Source organism: Mixophyes fleayi, chromosome 3 (assembly GCF_038048845.1).
Source record: "Mixophyes fleayi isolate aMixFle1 chromosome 3, aMixFle1.hap1, whole genome shotgun sequence".
Classification (NCBI taxonomy): Eukaryota; Metazoa; Chordata; class Amphibia; order Anura; family Limnodynastidae; genus Mixophyes; species Mixophyes fleayi.
Window position 1 is genome coordinate 172,444,469 of NC_134404.1, and position 20,011 is coordinate 172,464,479.

The window sequence follows — 20,011 nt, forward strand, 5'->3', positions numbered from 1 at the left end:
TGTCTGTCTGTTTGTATTACACAGTATTGTTTTATTACTGTGTTTGTTCACAATTGTAAAGTACTGCAGAATTTGGCGGTGGTATACAAATAAATGTTGCTGTTGCTTCCTAAAGTAATTTTAAGGTGCTTAAATGCTTTTTGACAACCAATTTCCATTTTTTTTACATATCTTATAGAATAGATTGGACTGGAATGTGCAAAATTGCCATGAGCCCAATATATACTCTTGCTAAGTTAAGTATCATTAATTACTGATTCTACATGGTATGAAGTTCAGTTAATTGGCACATTTAAATTTGCCATGTCATGCTACTTTAATGAGTCTTATACTTGAATAGGTTTGTTTCAATTTCCACTTAGCTGTGGGCCCAGCTATTACAGTTCATCTCCCATGTGATTTGAAATTTATTTTGTCCCTAAAACTGACCCACTTTTCAATTAAGGTGTTAAATACAGGTAAAATGGTGTAATAGTCCATTCTCAGGACTACTGTTAATATTAGAGATGAGCGCACTCGGATTTATGAAATCCGAGCCCACCCGAACGTTGCCGATCCGAGTCGGATCCGAGACAGATCCGGGTATTGGCGCCAAATTCAAATCTGAAACTGAGGCTCTGACTCATAATCCCGTTGTCAGATCTCGCGATACTCGGATCCTATAAATTCCCTGCTAGTCGCCGCCATCTTCACTCGGGCATTGATCAGGGTAGAGGGAGGGTGTGTTAGGTGGTCCTCTGTCCTGCTATATCTAGTGCTGTTCAGTTCAGTGCTGTGCTGTGCTCAGTCCAGTGGTGCTGTATCCTGTGCTCTGTCCTTCTGAGGTCAGTGGTGCTGCTGGGTCCTGTGCTGTGTCCTGTTCAGTCCAGTGGTGCTGTGTCCTGTGCTCTGTGCTTCTAAGGGCATAGTTATTTCCCCAATATTCCCCTGTGTTTAAAAAAATAAAAAAAAGTTATTTAAAAAAATACCAAAACTAATTTAATTTTTTTTTAATTACCACAAAATTTGCACAACCAATCCTGCAGTATAAGCCCATTGGTACTGCAATATTACCAAGTTCACACATTCAGCAGTAAAAGTCCAGTGGTACTGCAATATTACAAAGTTCACACATTCTGCAGTATCAGTCCAGTGGTGTTGTGTCCTGTGCTCTGTCCTGCTGAGTTCCGTAGTGCTGCTGGGTCCTGTGCTGTGTCCTGTTCAGTCCAGTGGTGCTGTGTCCTGTGCTCTGTGCTTCTAAGGGCATAGTTATTTCCCCATTATTCCCAAGTTTTTAAAAAATAAAAAAAAAGTTATAAAAAATATTAAAATAATTTTTTTTTAAAAAAAAAGTAATTATAACCAAATTTGCAAAACCAATCCAGCAGTATAAGTCCATTGGTACTGCAATATTACCAAGTTCACACATTCTGCAGTATCTTGTACTACATATAATGGAGAACAAAAATTTGGAGGATAAAGTAGGGAAAGATCAAGACCCACTTCCTCCTAATGCTGAAGCTGCTGCCACTAGTCATGACATAGACGATGAAATGCCATCAACGTCGTCTTCCAAGCCCGATGCCCAATCTCGTAGTACCGGGCATGTAAAATCCAAAAAGCCCAAGTTAAGAAAAAGTAGCAAAAAGAGAAACTTAAAATCATCTGAGGAGAAACGTAAAGTTGCCAATATGCCATTTACGACACGGAGTGGCAAGGAACGGCTTAGGCCCTGGCCCGTGTTCATGACTAGTGGTTCAGCTTCACCCACGGATCTTATCCCACAAAAAATTGAAGAGAGTTATGCTGTCAGAAACAAAACAGCAAACAACTCTGCCTTCTAAAGAGAAATTATCACAAATCCTCAAGGCGAGTCCAAGGGTGTTGGTGGTTGTCAAGCCTGACCTTCCCATCACTGTACGGGAAGAGGTGGCTCGGGAGGAGCCTATTGATGATGTAGCTGGCGCTGTGGAGGAACTTGATGATGAGGATGGTGATGTGGTTATTGTAAATGAGGCACCAGGGGGGGAAACAGCTGATGTCCATGGGATGAAAAAGCCCATCGTCATGCCTGGTCAGAAGACCAAAAAATGCACCTCTTCGGTCTGGAGTTATTTTTATCCAAATCCAGACAACCAATGTATGGCCATATGTAGCTTATGTAAAGCTCAAAAAAGGAGGGGTAAGGATCTTGCCCACCTAGGAACATCCTCCCTTATACGTCACCTGAATAACCTTCATAGTTCAGTGGTTAGTTCAGGAACTGGGGCTAGGACCCTCATCGGTACAGGGACACCTAAATCCCGTGGTCCAGTTGGATACACACCAGCAACACCCTCCTCGTCAACTTCCTCCACAATCTCCATCAGATTCAGTCCTGCAGCCCAAGTCAGCAGCCAGACTGAGTCCTCTTCAATACGGGATTCATCCGAGGAATCCTGCAGCGGTACGCCTACTACTGCCACTGCTGCTGTTGCTGCTGCTAGTCGGTCATCTTCCCAGAGGGTAAGTCGTAAGACCGCTAAGTCTTTCACAAAACAATTAACCGTCCAACAGTCGTTTGCCATGACCACAAAATACGATAGTAGTCACCCTATTGCAAAGCGTATAACTGTGGCTGTAACTGCAATGTTGGTGTTAGACGTGCGCCCGGTGTCCGCCATCAGTGGAGTGGGATTTAGAGGGTTGATGGAGGTATTGTGTCCCCGGTACCAAATCCCGTCGAGATTCCACTTCACTAGGCAGGCGATACCAAAAATGTACAGAGAAGTACGATCAAGTGTCCTCAGTGCTCTAAAAAATGCGGTTGTACCCACTGTCCACTTAACCACGGACATGTGGACAAGTGGTTCTGGGCAAACGAAGGACTATATGACTGTGACAGCCCACTGGGTAGATGCATCCCCTTCCGCAGCAACAGCAACAGCTGCATCAGTAGCAGCATCTACAAAATGGCTGCTCGTGCAAAGGCAGGCAACATTGTGTATTACAGGCTTTAATAAGAGGCACAACGCTGACAACATATTAGAGAAACTGAGGGAAATTATCTCCCAGTGGCTTACCCCACTTAGACTCTCATGGGGATTTGTGGTGTCAGACAATGCCAGTAACATTGTGCGGGCATTAAATATGGGCAATTTCCAGCACGTCCCATGTTTTGCCCACACCATTAATTTGGTGGTGCAGCATTACCTCAAGAGTGATAGGGGTGTGCAGGAGATGCTTGCGGTGGCGCGCAAAATTGCTGGACACTTTCGGCATTCAGCCAGTGCCTACCGCAGACTAGAGGCACATCAAAAAAGCATGAACCTGCCCTGCCATCCCCTCAAACAAGAGGTTGTGACGCGCTGGAACTCCACCCTCTATATGCTGCAGAGGATGGAGGAGCAGCAAAAGGCCATTCAGGCCTACACAGCCACCTACGACATAGGCAAAGGAGTGGGGATGCGCCTCAGTAAAGCGCAGTGGAGACTGATTTCCGTGTTGTGCAAGGTTCTGCAGCCATTTGACGAGAAGTCAGTTCCGACACTGCCAGCTTGAGTCAGGTCATTCCCCTGATCAGGCTGTTGCAGAAGCAGCTGGAGAAAGTGAGGGAGGAGCTGGTAAGCCATTGCGATTACACCAAGCATGTAGCTCTTGTGGATGTAGCCCTTCGTATGCTTTGCCAGGATCCGAGGGTGGTCACTCTTTTAAAGTCAGAGGAATACATTCTGGCCACCGTGCTCGATCCTCGGTTTAAAGCGTATGTTGTGTCTCTGTTTCCGGCGGACACAAGTCTACAGCTGTGCAAAGACCTGCTGGTCAGGAGATTGTCCTCTGAAGAGGACCGTGACATGCCAACAGCATCACCCTCATTTTCTTCCACATCTATGGCTGCGAGGAAAAAGCTCAGTTTTCCCAAAAGAGGCGCTGGCGGGGATGCTGATAACATCTGGTCCGGACTGAAGGACCTGCCAACCATTGCAGACATGTCTACTCTCGCTGCATTGGATGCTGTCACAATAGAAAAAATTGTGAATGATTACTTTGCTGACACCATCCAAGTAGACATGTCAGACAGTCCATATTGTTACTGGCAGAAAAAAAAGGCAGTTTGGAAGCCCCTGTACAAACTGGCTCTATTTTACCTGAGTTGTCCCCCCTCCAGTGTGTACTCGGAAAGAGTTTTTAGTGCAGCGGGGAACCTGGTCAGTGAGCGGCGAAGGAGGTTGCTTCCTCATAACGTTGAAAAAATGATGTTTATAAAAATGAATAATCAATTCCTCAATGAAGTACAGCACTGCCCTCCAGATTGTACAGAGGGACCCGAGGTTGTGGAGTCCAGCGGGGACGAATTGATAATGTGTGATGAGGAGGAAGTACACACTGTAGGGGGAGAGGAATCAGAGGTTGAGGATGAGGACGACATCTTGCCTCAGTAGAGCCTGTTTAGGCTGTACAGGGAGAGATGAATAGCTTTTTTGGTGTGGGGGCCCAAACTAACCAATAATTTCAGCCAAAGTTGTTTGGTAGGCCCTGTCGCTGAAATGATTGGTTTGTTAAAGTGTGCATGTCCTATTTCAACAACATAAGGGTGGGTGTGAGGGCCCAAGGACAATTCCATCTTGGAACTTTTTTTTTTGCATTATATGACCAATCAACAGTCCTTTGCCATGTTCAAAAAGTAAAACCAAATTTAAACAAATTGAAGAAATTAAACCAAAAGTAAAATGCCCTGTCATAATTTAAAACAAGAGGTATTGACGTGCTCTAAAACTACTGTATTGTTGTTTATATTTTATAAACACTACACTTGAAAGCTTGAGTCTTTCAATGAAAAAGTAACTGTCCATTACACGAATATTTGCAACAGGGACAATTTTAGGGTTAAGAAAGTCAACTAATAACACTTCGACGCTGTCTGTCTTTATAAACACTACACTTGGAAGTTGGAGGAGGTATTGTGGCCCCGGCACCAAATTTACTACCGGGGCCACTCCACTGTGCAGTCCATATTTAGGTGTATCAGATATTAAACAACGGTGACAGTTGATGCCTAATTTTTTAATTATATTGTTGGCGCTGTAAAAAATTGTGTTCCGGGCACACCACACTACGCAGTCCATACCCTTTTTTGGTGGAATTCTGACCCGTGGAGGGTTTTTTAATTATATTGTGGCCTCGGTACCAAATTGTGTACCGGGGCCACCACACTACGCAGTCAAGATAGATAGATGCGTATTGCGTATCATAGATAAAGTACATTCAGTGGTGTGGGGCAAATTGAAAAATATTCAAAATGCACTGACATTATCAAAAACAAGAGGTTTTCACACGCTGAAACTCCAACATGTATATGATGGAGAGGATGGAGGAGCAGCCGTATGTGCAGTGTAATGCAGACCTGTTGAAGGTTTTTTTATATATTTTATTGTGGTGCCCAGTGCCCACTACTCTACACAGTCCAGATACTATTTTTGGGTGTAATTCTGACCTGTTGAAGGTTTTCTATATATTATATTGTGGTGGCCAGTGGCCAGTCCTCTACGCAGTCCAGATACTATTTTTGGGTGTAATTCAGACCTGTTGAAGGTTTTCTATATATTTTTTATTGTGGTGCCCAGTGCCCACTACTCTACGCAGTCCAGATACTATTTTTGGGTGTAATTCTGACCTGTTGAAGGTTTTCTATATATTATATTGTGGTGGCCAGTGGCCAGTCCTCTATGCAGTCCAGATACTTGTTTGGTGGAATTAAGACCAGTTGAAGGTGTATTTATTTTATTGTGGCCCCGGTATCAAATTGGGTACCGGGGTCACCCCACTACGCAGTCCAGATACTTGTTTGGTGGAATTCAGACCAGTTGAGGGTTTTATTATTATATTGTGGGGACCACTCTATACCACACTACCACTCTATACCACTCTATTTAATACTTTAATTCTATTACTAATTCCCATAAAGAGGAACTGCAGCTTCTATTTAATACTTTAATTCTATTAGTAGTTACCATAAAGAGGAACAAAATAAACCAATTTTACCAAAAGTATAATATGACTTACAAACACTACACTTGAAAGATGGTGCCTTTAAATGAAAAAGTCAGTCTTCATTGCACGACTATGTGCAACAGGGACAGTTTTTTGGTTTACAAAGTCAACCAATAACACTTCGACCCTGTCTGTCTTTAACATACTTGATGGGATCTCAATGACGAATGGTCTGTACCATGTTTGGAGGAGGTATTGTGGCCCCGGTACCAAATTGGGTACCGGGGCCACTCCACTATGCAGTCCAGATAGAGGTGTATCAGATATTAAACAACGTTGACTGTTGCTGCAAAAATTTTAAATAATATTGTGGGGAACACTAGACTACGCAGTCCATAAACTTTTTGGGTGGAATTCAGACCTGTGTAGGGTTTTTTAATAATATTGTGGTGACCCACTCCTCTACGCAGTCCAGGTACATTATTGGTGCGAATCATACAAGTTCAGGGTTTTTAATTTATATTGTGGTGACCCACTCCTCTACGCAGTCCAGGTACATTATTGGAGCGAATCATACAAGTTCAGGGTTTTTAATTTATATTGTGGTGACCCACTCCTCTACGCAGTCCAGGTACATTATTGGTGCAAATCATAAAAGTTGATGGTTTTCTTATTATATATATTGTGGTGACCCACTCCTCTACGCAGTCCAGGTACATTATTGGTGCGAATCATACAAGTTCAGGGTTTTTAATTTATATTGTGGTGACCCACTCCTCTACGCAGTCCAGGTACATTATTGGAGCGAATCATACAAGTTCAGGGTTTTTAATTTATATTGTGGTGACCCACTCCTCTACGCAGTCCAGGTACATTATTGGTGCGAATCATACCAGTTGATGGTTTTCTTATTATATATATTGTGGTGACCCACTCCTCTACGCAGTCCAGGTACATTATTGGTGCGAATCATACAAGTTCAGGGTTTTTAATTTATATTGTGGTGACCCACTCCTCTACGCAGTCCAGGTACATTATTGGTGTGAATCATACAAGTTGATGGTTTTCTTATTATATATATTGTGGTGACCCACTCCTCTACGCAGTCCAGGTACATTATTGGTGCGAATCATACAAGTTCAGGGTTTTTAATTTATATTGTGGTGACCCACTCCTCTACGCAGTCCAGGTACATTATTCGGTGCGATTCATACCAGTTGATGGTTTTCTTATTATATATATTGTGGTGACCCACTCCTCTACGCAGTCCAGGTACATTATTCGGTGCGATTCATACCAGTTGATGGTTTTCTTATTATATATATTGTGGTGACCCACTCCTCTACGCAGTCCAGGTACATTATTGGTGCGAATCATACAAGTACAGGGTTTTTAATTTATATTGTGGTGACCCACTCCTCTACGCAGTCCAGGTACATTATTGGAGCGAATCATACAAGTTCAGGGTTTTTAATTTATATTGTGGTGACCCACTCCTCTACGCAGTCCAGGTACATTATTGGTGCGAATCATACAAGTTCAGGGTTTTTAATTTATATTGTGGTGACCCACTCCTCTACGCAGTCCAGGTACATTATTGGAGCGAATCATACAAGTTCAGGGTTTTTAATTTATATTGTTGTGACCCACTCCTCTACGCAGTCCAGGTACATTATTGGTGCGAATCATACAAGTTCAGGGTTTTTAATTTATATTGTGGTGACCCACTCCTCTACGCAGTCCAGGTACATTATTTGGTGCGAATCATACAAGTTCAGGGTTTTTAATTTATATTGTGGTGACCCACTCCTCTACGCAGTCCAGGTACATTATTCGGTGCGATTCATACCAGTTGATGGTTTTCTTATTATATATATATTGTGGTGACCCACTCCTCTACGCAGTCCAGGTACATTATTGGTGCGAATCATACAAGTTCAGGGTTTTTAATTTATATTGTGGTGACCCACTCCTCTACGCAGTCCAGGTACATTATTCGGTGCGATTCATACCAGTTGATGGTTTTCTTATTATATATATTGTGGTGACCCACTCCTCTACGCAGTCCAGGTACATTATTGGTGCAAATCATACAAGTTCAGGGTTTTTAATTTATATCGTGGTGACCCACTCCTCTACGCAGTCAGATACATGTTTTGGTGCGATTAAGACCAGTTGATGGTTTTCTTATTATATTGTGGGGACCACTCCACTACGCAGTCCAGAAAGATAGCTCGTTGCAACTTTTTGGACTAAGAACTATATTGTGAGGTGTTCAGAATACACGGTAAATTAGTGGAAATGCTTGTTATTGAATGTTATTGAGGTCAATAATAGCGTAGGAGTGAAAATAAGCCCAAAAAATTGATTTTTTAAGTTTTTTCAAAAAAAATCCGAATCCAAAACCTTAAATCCGAACCAAAACCTTTCGGCAGGTGTTTTGCGAAACAAATCCGAACCCAAAACATCGAGAAAATCCGGATCCAAAACACAAAACACGAGACCTCAAAAGTCGCCCGTGCACATCCCTAGTTAATATGGATACATATTTAGGAACATGAAGATTCATAGTTACGCATTTCAAGTGGCAAAACTTGAATTCTATGATGGAAGAGATAAGTGCAGAAAAGCATAATGTCAAAGGGATGAAAAGTGCACATGATATAGGTAATGGGACTGTTCTGGGAAAACTATGGATCTCTATGTATAGAAATAATATGAAGTGCAGTATGAAATTGACTATTTTGTGCAAAACAAGAATGGTGATGTTAAAAACTTGATTGCAAACTTGGCTGTTATTTCCTTTCAATTCTTATCTTTAAGATGTATAACCTTGAAATGTTTAAAAGTAAACGTTATACCTCTCATGAAAGTATTATTTATTCAGAGACAATCTTGCTTATGCATTGTAGGTCACATACAGATGTGAGCACCAAACAAGCACCTTAGAGGGCTTAGAGGATAGCTGTAGGAACAGTCTGTGGGTGTTGAAATGAGAACATCTGAACATAAATCAAGCCCAAGGTGTAAAAGGTTGCAGATGACCCCAGAACTGTGCTGTCAATGACAAGGTTCTCACTTTCCTTCATAGTAACAATGACATTGGCCACATAGCTCATTTGGTTGCAAAATTGTACCCGATTTTTGGCTCTATCAAGTGGAAATGAAATGTAAATGTATTATTTATATCTACCCTACATGTATTGAAATAATACTGAAGTGCAGATGTGTCTGTAGCTCATATTGTCTCTGAAAAGTGTATTATAGAGTAGACAAATGATGAGACTTTGTCCTCAACCTCAATTACATATGGCATTTGCATATATTAAGGGATTTTGCAGTAGTGAGTACATGCAAAATATCTAGTAATTAGTTTTGTAGATAAGAAAGTAATGGAAAATGCTTTTCTTAACAAATAATCACTCAGAAGATATTTCTATTTATATTTTTTAATAAACAATTACTTTTATTATTGTATTCATAAATTCAATGTTTTTAAGATACATAACTTTATTTTGGTGAAACAAACAAACAACTCAATTAAAATATGTTCTTGTTCATGGTTTGTCCATTTTATTCTGTAAAATAAATTAAGATAGCAACTAACTTAGTTGAAATTTCCATGTTTGAAATTCACCAAATACAAAGTTGCTTCTTTTAAAAGAAAAATCAGAGGAACCACATATGTTGATTTAAAATAGAATAACATATTTTAGCATTCACAAATGTTTATGTAAATGTCCTATACCATGACCTAGACTTAAATTTGAGGGAGGGAGACTAAAATATAATATGCACTGACCTTATTGTCCTGAACATTAGGGGACATATTTAATTAAGCGCCTGGAACAGACCCGAAGGCACTTCACGTTACTGCAACATCGCAGATTTTCATTTGACCCCCAATAGGGTTGTGAAGGGATATCAGCATTGTTACAGTACCGTATTAAATGATGTAATACGCATCCTCGATGTCCACGGCTAATTGAAAATATCCCTAGTTGTCTAGAGTTTCTCATTGCTTCATACAATACCTAGCCACATAGCCACTTTTCTCCATATTTCCTGAGCAGACATTCTCAAATACTCTACGTCTTCCAACAGTACATGTTCAAACTCTATCTAATTTGAAGACAAAACCTACACAATCCAAATCTTCAATTTGGCAAACCCTCTCTTGTCTTCTTACACCTTGGGCCTGATTTATGTTCAGATGTACATCCAATTCCATAGCATATCTTGCATGAAATAGCTCAATGCATGCTCAGAAATGGACCTTACACCAATGAATCCAATTGCATAATTGCATGCAATTTACGTCCAAACGCAGCCTTGAACTTGAGGGATGAAATGTGGGCAGGAGGGGGCGGGCTAATGTACAGAAAGGGTGTGTCTAGGGTGTATGACCAGATATGGCCAAGACAAGTTACAATTGATAGTGATGACTGACACAGCATAGTCTTTGTATTATAAACCACATGTATGCATGCCACTAGCTAACACAGAATATGTTTATGCATATAAGATAGACTATAAAATGCATTGTATGTACAGTTCACACCTTGAGTTATGTATCTTTATGTAAATAAAATATTAATTTCTTTGCAAATCCATTTGTATTAATAAGTATATAGTTAATTCTTGGTCATTTATTTTAAAGTATAACATTTTTGGTATGCTTCCTCATGTAACTTTATACTGCACTTTGTTCTGTTTGTCTACGTAAGGCAAGTACAATTTAGGCATCATCGCACTTGAATCATTGAATCAGACCCCTTGTGTTTCAAATATCAATTGTATTTCTCATAAGAATTGGTACAACATGAGTGATTTTCTTTATCTACAGTATACTATTTTCGCCATATAAAATGATGAGAAGTGGGTAGGTTACTTTTTCTATACTGCTATGTAGACTCTGTCTGCTTGTACTGGTGCCCTCTTACAGTTCCGCTGTGTTGGGGGGACAGATGCTCTGAAATGATAGCATCTTGGATGGACATGACAGCAGACTAAGTAGTCTGCTCAGTGTTATGTCCCTCTTAAAGACCATTGACATATCAGTATGGTTTAGTGAAACCTAGAAACCATGCTTTCAAACACATGTTCAGTGTCTCAAATGCCACAAATGTCTTGTGCTGAAAGCACTGAAAAATAATGCATAGAAAAAAGAATAAAAGGTTTGATGCTGTCCATTACTAGTTAAATTAGGTCTTAGATGGGGTGTTTGTTGGTAATTTATGGGCATGGTCAAGCATACAGAAAAATTTAAATGGAACTAAGAAATTGAACAAAATTATGAATAACATTTCTTGAAATGATCTTAATCTTTTAGGAACCTTAGACCAATCACAAGGGTTTGCATTTATTGTTTCAATGCCTTATTTAAATTAAATATATGTATCTTTGCTATTATCATACCAGACTATAATACTCTTTGTTCACTACATTTATAGCGATTAAAAAAACAGTTTAATTGCCTTATTACTTGTCTTTATTGGCTATAAAAAAAATTGTAAGCCAATTTATAGCAGTGTTATCCAGTAGCTGCAAATGCTGAAACAACAAAGAAAGTATTTCTAGACTATTGTTTCTTTTTGTTTTTATTTTTTTTAGAAGAACATGTATAAATATATTCTAGCTATTTTGCTGGTGAATAGATTTATTAATTCAATGCATAGCTATATTTTTATGTTAGACTTTTAGAGTTACTTTACAATCTTTAAAAGTACAGTATAAAAGCAGAGCTAAACTGAAGAAAGAAGCATTCACCTATGAACACATTAAAAAGCTTTTAAAGAACATTTATACTGTTCATCTCTATAATGACATTGTATACGATAGCAATAAAAGCACTGTACAAGTGAAGCACTGTCATTTTGTTTCTAAATAAAAACATTTTAGTTCTCTTAAAAATGTTATTATACATTTGTTACAGTGACATTTTCTCAAATATGTTTATATCTAAAAGGACATATTTATGTAAATATATCTAATTGTATTATTTAAAAAGCCCTGCAATTCATCATATAACTTAGTAGTAAAATTGAGATTTTTTTTCACTCTTTAATAGCAAAAGATCCATTCCATTAGGGTCTTATTTATAGTTAGAAGAAAATTCAGCTAAATGTTTGCACCTTGACAGTATGTGGACCTAATTCATCAAGGCACGCATAATGAGCGCAACCTGCATTTGGTTTAAAACACGCGTATTTCAGCTTTGCGCATGCCTGAGTTAATCAAGGTACGGATCTCAAGATACGTGCGCTGTTGTATTTGGGTGTAGGTCTGATGTGCTCTACTCAGGGCCGGATTAACCATAGGGCTAACTGGGCTACAGCCCAGGGGCCTATGGCATCCAGGGGGCCCTTGAAAGTGCTCAGCAGCAGTATTGAACGGTCGGGGATGGGGGCGCCCCCGGCGCGATCAGTGCTGCTGAGCACTTTCACTGCAGTCCTTCTCCGGTGCGCTGTAGTCTCCTTACTGAGGAGATCTTGTGAGTCTCACTCTCACAAGATCTCCTCAGTAAAGAGTGTACAGCGCACCGGAGAAGGAGGTAAGTGCTGGGGGGGGGGCAGCTCGGATCACGGGGGGCGGGCAGCTTGGATCACGGGGGGGGCCCTCATGGAGGAATGGAGGCCCCCTTAGCCCAGGGGCCTCCATTCCCTTAATCCGGCCCTGGCTCTACTACACAAAACACTACAGGATATGTTCAATACCTATGTGGATTATAAATGTGCAAAATAATGCACAGAAAAAAATATATAATTAATGCCACCAGTTAATAATAGATGCATTAATGATAAAACAGTAAAAAAAAAAAAAAAGAAGTGTGTTTTTTAAAAAAAAAAAGAAATTGTTTGACATGAAATACATTAGGGTGTTCTTAATGCCTACTGAGCATAAAATACTGGATGCAAACAGATGTTATAGCATGGATACGATGACTGTCACCACTACTCCTCGAGACCGAGGCTAGCCCTTCAGCTGGAGCAAGAGATAAAGCAGAAAGACAAGAAACGTTGCAATGCCCAGAGCTTGATTCAGACGTGGCTGTATGCACTTGAGTTTTACACACCCTTAATGTACATTCGCTAAGGCTAAATGCTCATTTCACGCCCTGTTCACTCCCCGAAATTGTAGGCTGTAGTAAGTATGTTTGTGTTCAAATGGAACGTAGTGGACATTGCTGCATTTACTGGTGTATGTCCCAGATCTGGGCTATGGGCAGAGTAATTTTGTGTATGATATGCTCAAAATCGGCAGAAACGTGCCTTGATTAATCAGGCCCGCTGTGATGCATTTTTTTTACATTCTGAATACTGCATGTTTCGCACACAAATATGTGGCAGCTTATTTTTGCAATGCGATTTAGAGCTACAATGTGACCCCATCCCAAACGTAAATTTATCAATGCATTTTTCTGCATAAATTTAATTACATAAAAAACAAAAATAAAAATTAAATACAAACATATGTTGTTTTTCATTTTAAAAAAATGAAGGGATATCTTTTTTCCTGTAGTAGTCAAACTGGAAATGGATATTAAGCAATGTGAATAGACAGCTGCAAACTTATATAATATAGCTGAGATGCTAATAATTTAAGATGGACGAGTCAAGATGCAATCAGCTCATCAGAAGTAGCTAGATTGTGCTGCTGATTGACACTATAATCATTGCGTGTTGTTGCAGCAACCCTCCAGCATCCACAAGAGACACATCTCCTGACAAACCTATCTATGTCTGTGCCCAGGTATACTTAGGTTGCAATTACATGAACATGCCCATACTGTACTCAGCCTATGTTTGCCAAACAGGAACAAGAACAGTGAGAAAGCACAGGACCCTCTGGACCTCAGCCGCATCAGCGACACTTTTGGGATGCCGACCAGTGGCGGATCCAGGGGGGGGGACGTTCGGGGCCGGCGGCTGCACACTATGTGCAGGTCCGCTTTGTAGTGACAATGTGCTGCCCGGCTGCTCTGATTGTGTTTTAAACACAATCAGAGCAGCACATTGTTACTGCCGAGCGGACCTGCACATACTGTGCAGCCGCCGGCAGCCTTAAAAGTCAGAAAGGGGGTGGGGCCTAAATCGCCCCCCCTAAATCGCCCGGGGTAGAAAATCTTTCTAGATCCGCCCCTGATACCAACTTGGAATCAGGACAATAGAAATACACACCTGTTGGGAACTAACTGATTAAGTGTAAGTGTCATTTTACTGTGTGAAACCCAATAAGCATGACCTCACCATATGTGTTTGTCACAACCACATATAAAACCACAGTATGTTCATTCTCATAAGTACAGATTATAAGAACCACATGTACGTGCATTTATTATCTTGCATGGAGATATATCCTTGCTTAGCAATAATTCACTGTATATCTGTTTCTCTGTTCCCTTTTTTTGTAAATGACACTGTGAATGTAATTTGGGAAGAAAGCACACACAAAGGAACAGATTAGAAAAGCCACAATTGTTTGAGGATTAAAAGACTTCTCCGAAATAATTATTTGGGAACTGATTGTACTATTTACTGCACTTATTGTGGTAACTATTATAGGTTAATTACAATCTGTGAAATAGTATTGTGTACTGTAACATGGGAACTGACATGGTGACATTGTTGTATGCAATTCTTATCCTTTTTAATAACAACATTTAAAGACCATCTATATTCTACACCTATAGAACTGCAAGTTAGACACATTAGTCATTACAAAATCTACCATCCATTATCCATTAGCATTGTCCACATCCCCTCCCTGCATTGTACCTACCATCTCATTCCCTTATAATCTCCTTTATGACTGCAGGGCCTAGACACCCATAGAGTAATAAGGCTGAATCTAAACTCCCTTCACCATTTACCCTTGGGAGCACTATTTCCATAAAGAAATATATTTGTTAACAAAAAATCATTATGAGATCATATGGTAAAATATATTTTATTATTTCAATAAATATGTTTTTAATCCTGAAACATTAGGGGCTAGATTTACTAAGCTGCAGGTTTGAAAAAGTGGGGATGTCATTTTGTAGAAAGTGCTAAATAAATGACAGCTAGAATCTGATTGATTGCTATAGGCAACATTCCCACTTTTTCAAACCTGCAGCTTAGTATATCTAGCCCTAGAAGTTTATATGAAAGTGTTTTTCTTTTTTAAACTTTTAATTTATTTTTATTTAAACAATGGAATTTTGAGAACAAATCGATGTACCAGTTCCTCACATACCCCGAGCCCCATGCATGCTCAGTAATGCTGAATAAGGGGCACCAGAGCAATAAGTAATTGTTATTGCTCCAGATATTTTTCTCTGCAGCAGTTGAGCATTAGCATTAAAATAAGACTAAATTACAGACATAACATTTTTTTGCCATTATGATGATAAATAGAGCCAAATATCATTGAAGCAAATGATAATTATTTCTCTGATGTATTAATATGACTTTATTAAACATGTTAACATATGAAATAAATGAAAGCAGGTGTATTTTGCATGCTCTGCAGAAGTTCTGGGGTGTTTTCCCATTAAGGTTGATCATGTGTAAAACTTTTCACCACCTTCTGATATGCAAACAGTTTTAAAAGAATTTACGACCAATGCATGCACATTACTGCATGATAACGCCACAGGTTTTAGCAACTGAATTGCATTTATTTGCATCTGCCTATAATTTTATATAGGAAAAAACTGAATATGAAGCTGTTAACATGTGAAGGCACGAAAAAGCATGAAAAATAGGCGGATTGAATCACTTGAGGTTAAAACAAAATAGCATTTTCACAGGTGAATTATTCCCCTGCTTTCCAGGCTAATTAAATTGCTGTCTAAAGGTCAAGCTACATAGACATTTTGATTAACTCATTTCTTTCCCAAATTTAAGCACAGTAGCATACTGATAATTCCATGACACAGGGGGTTTTGTGGCTCTGATTTAAAAGCTCAATATAAATCTCTGAAATCAACAGTGGAATCAAAATCGGTCTGATTTAGAGTTAGGTGCAAACCTTATCCAGATGAAGAACATGCTGCCAAGCACACCAATTCGCACTAGGGTGCAGATACATTTTTGTTTAATACAGGGCACAGTGGCGCACGCAGGGGGGGTTTTCTGGGTCTCCAGAACCCCTCCCCCACCGCTAACGTAGTGCGCCACATAGCGGCACTGTACTATACAGCACCGCCGCTGACGCTTCTTTGACAGCGCTGCGGCTACTGTATAGTACAGAGCTGCCGAAACTGAGCTGCTGCGCATGCGCCCGCGCATGGCAGCAGCTCTCTTGGGGTTTTTTTTTCTCTTTTTTTTTCGGTGGGGTGAGGAACCCCCCCCCCCTAACAATCCTGCGTGCGCCCCTGGGGCAGACACCACATGCTCTTTGATGCCAAACACATACAATGTATTTTTACACTGCATTCTAGAGTTAGACTTAGTTATGTCAACTCACACTTCTAAATTCAGTTGTGCATTTTATCATTTATCCCCTGCAGAATTTTTTTTATTTCCAGGTGCAAATTTTGTACCCACAATAATTACGATTTTTTTGCTAATTATATTTTGTTTACCATTTGACATTTATAGTTGCATTTCTCAATATATATTATGTTCATTTCTATATGACTTAACACACTAAGCCAATAATGGTGGGGTTTAAAGTGAAAATTAGGAAAGCCTTTTCCTTGTTAGCTGATCATATACTCTTGTAGGATTTTCACAGCCTTGTGTGCTCAAATCCCATTACATCAGAAAGATAAGTCATTTTTGCAATTGGATTATTCGCATGCAATTTTAAAACCTGCAGAGTATATAAAGCTCACTCTGACATTGCAGCTGTGTCAGAGCAACAGGTATTCATACCCAGACTGACTCCTTGTTATGCTGTATTGCTGCTGACCTTCCTTATGATTCCTTCATGGATTGTGCTTCTACCTATTAACCTCTCATGTTCCAGTCCTTGCTTGTTATGACCACTCTCTCTTGGATCCTGACTTTGTACTGCACTATTGCCTGTTTACCAGATCCCGGCCTGTTATTGCATTTCTCTTCTGCATACTGATTTTGTACCTCGCTGCCACTAGTGTACCAGTCCTTGGCTAGCTGACCTGCTTTCGGATTTCCCTTTCTCTCCGCTGTGTTACGTCTAGTTTTTGATCAGAGGGCCAAGACCTGTGTGTTCCCGGCAGCAAAAGTCCATCACTCCTCTGTTTGGCCAGTGCTAAACCAGGCTAGCACGTGTATCCATCACCCCATGGCTCTCTACATCACAGACATCGAGACAGTCGTTACAGCAGGTCATTTCTATATACATGTAAAGCTGGAGTTCCAGTGTGCATAGTTCTGTGGCAGATGTGCGCATATTGCTTTTCTACAAGCTCACATTGTAGATCTAGAGAAGCACAATGCAACAATAAGGAGAATTGACAACCTTGAGAGGAAAGCATCTCCTGCTTTCGGAGCATACAGTTAGTAGGGTAGGCATGACCGGGGGGAGAAAAGTCAAAAGATGAACATGTAGGTAGACGGGTTACAGCAGCTAGATGGAGTGGGAAAAGTGTAAGGCAAGGTAAGCCAGTACTGGATTTGTTCATCCTGACAAAATTGCCAGCTTGAGGTAAGTTGTTAGGTTGAAATCTCAGGAGTAGCATTATAGTTGTGGCTACTCATCTTAAAAGCATGGAGAGCAGCCCTTCTAGAAGCTGTTGGATGTTGGGTTATAAGCTGTTAGTTGAGATCCTCCAATGTTGTATTCACTAGATTACTGCCAGTACCATGTACAACAGAGACATTACAAGCTTCTGAAGCTAACTGCAGGGTTAAAGTCTTAGTGAAAAAATTAGGTTTCTAGGCCCCTGTAGCACAGGGCAGAGTTTGAGGCACTATCTTTATGCTACAGATGGATTGTGCATTAATGGAAGGAGTTCTGATTAGCTAAGAGAGATATTTTTATGATGGCTGGAGGAGTATTTAAACTAACCGCGAGTGTGGTGGAATTGAATAAATTAAATAGTTAATTCAGGGAATAGTTCTGGATGCTGTTGGTGAAGATAGTGGCAAGGGTTATAGCAGCTGATAAGGAGATCCCTCTGTTACATTGAAACACATAAAATGTTGACAATTTACATATTTCAGAAAGCAAACTAAAAGAAACCAAAATCTACAGACTAATTGCTAGTTTAAATGCTCACAAATTCTAAATATATGGTGAGCAAAGTGGGAGAACTTGAGTTGATGGCTTTTGATGTATTATGATTCATTCATGAACATGGTTGGACGATTTGCAAAAATGGGTTTTTATAATGATACTGTCTTTAGGAGAGGTTGGGTTAATAAAAAGTTGGTGGAATATGTCTATGTAAGAAGTGAAGATGAAGGATTATTCTTCTTACACTACAATTTGCTGAAAGCTTTTAGGCTTGCTGCAAGAAAAATTCATGGGTCAGTTAGTAGAAGCTTCAAATAAAAGAAGGTGCTTTGTTGGATAGTGTAACCTATAACAATACAAAGCTTAATACAGATGTTTAAATTGAGGATAATCAGGGAAACCGGGATCACTGTAGTTTATTTTGACTTAAATTGTAAGAAAATCACTTCACTTTCAGAAAGTTATTTTTCCCATGTCATCAACTGAACACATAAACTGTAAAATAATTAACTCAAAACCAATGTGGTCTACTTCAAAGATAAAAAATAAATACATACACAAAAGAATCAAATTGAAAAATAAAAATCAAAAAGGGACAAAATCTTCATTTGTGAGCTACAAGTAACAACATGAATTGCAAATTAGTAATCAGACTGGCTAAAATAAAAAATTAAAAAGGTTACTAAAGAGGACAAGACTAATCCCCCAAAATGATTTAGGTTTGCCAAAAATAAAACTGACCATTTTGTTCCTCTAAAAAATTATTTTTGGTTTGTTCAGAATTGACCATGAGAAGAAAGCGCTATACATTTCTGTGTGTACATAGAAACAAGCTAGTGTTAAAATGCTACTGACACTTACCAATTGAACCACTGTGACTGATGGAAGTGTTAGTTCATGTAATATTTGGAAATAATAATGTAAATAAATCATCTGATCTGTAAGGCTTACAGTGTCAAGCTTTCAGAAAATATAGCTTAGTTAATGCCAAACCATTATTTCTAATTTTTAAACATCCATATAGACCTATATTCAAATAGGTATCGAGGTACAAACTTTAAAGTTTAATATCTGTAGTTGAAAAGCTATTTGAGAGGTTGTTAAGGGACCACTTCCAAGAAAAAACATGGATCTTTTAAAAATATATTTTGTCTTTTATGAAGTAGTAAATAGGACATTGAACAGAACATTAACAATGAAAATAGTATATTTCAATTATTCAAAAGTTAGACACTGTAGTTACAGGGACAGTGTACAGTGTATAAATTAAAAACTATTGGTCTACAAAATATAATATGCAACTGGATATAGAAAACTGGCTTAAAGATCATATTAAAAAGTGATTATCAATGATTCATACTCTAAGAGGACTAAGGGCTACATTTACTAAAGGGCGGTTAGGTGAAACTTTTTGGTGATTTTTCCAGCAGTTTTAAAACCGTCGAATTTAGTAAAGCCCAAACAACCATTAAAACAGAATTGACATTTTACCAAACCACCACTTTACAAACCGCCATCCCAATTTTAAAAAAGATGAGAATACAAACCGTCAGATTTACTAAGCTGGGGTTTACAAAACTGCTGCAAAATCGCCATCCAAACGCCCAAAACAAGAGAGGTGGTTGTGAGTGGTGAGATTGCTCAAACTGCTGCTGCTTGAGCTATTTTGCCATTCAGAACATAAGAGGAAGCTCCATTGACATTTAAATTATTGGGGCAATCATTATTTATTGATTAAGGAGCAAAATTAAATTATAATTAACTTAGGGGGGACATTTTTTTTTCTCTTTTTGTTAAGGGGACACTACTATTGTATTATATTATTCGAAAATGTGAATATATAATATTAACTGTTTGTTAATGGTGGATATAATTATTTATGATGCACAATTTGGCATTACATAGTGCCCGATTA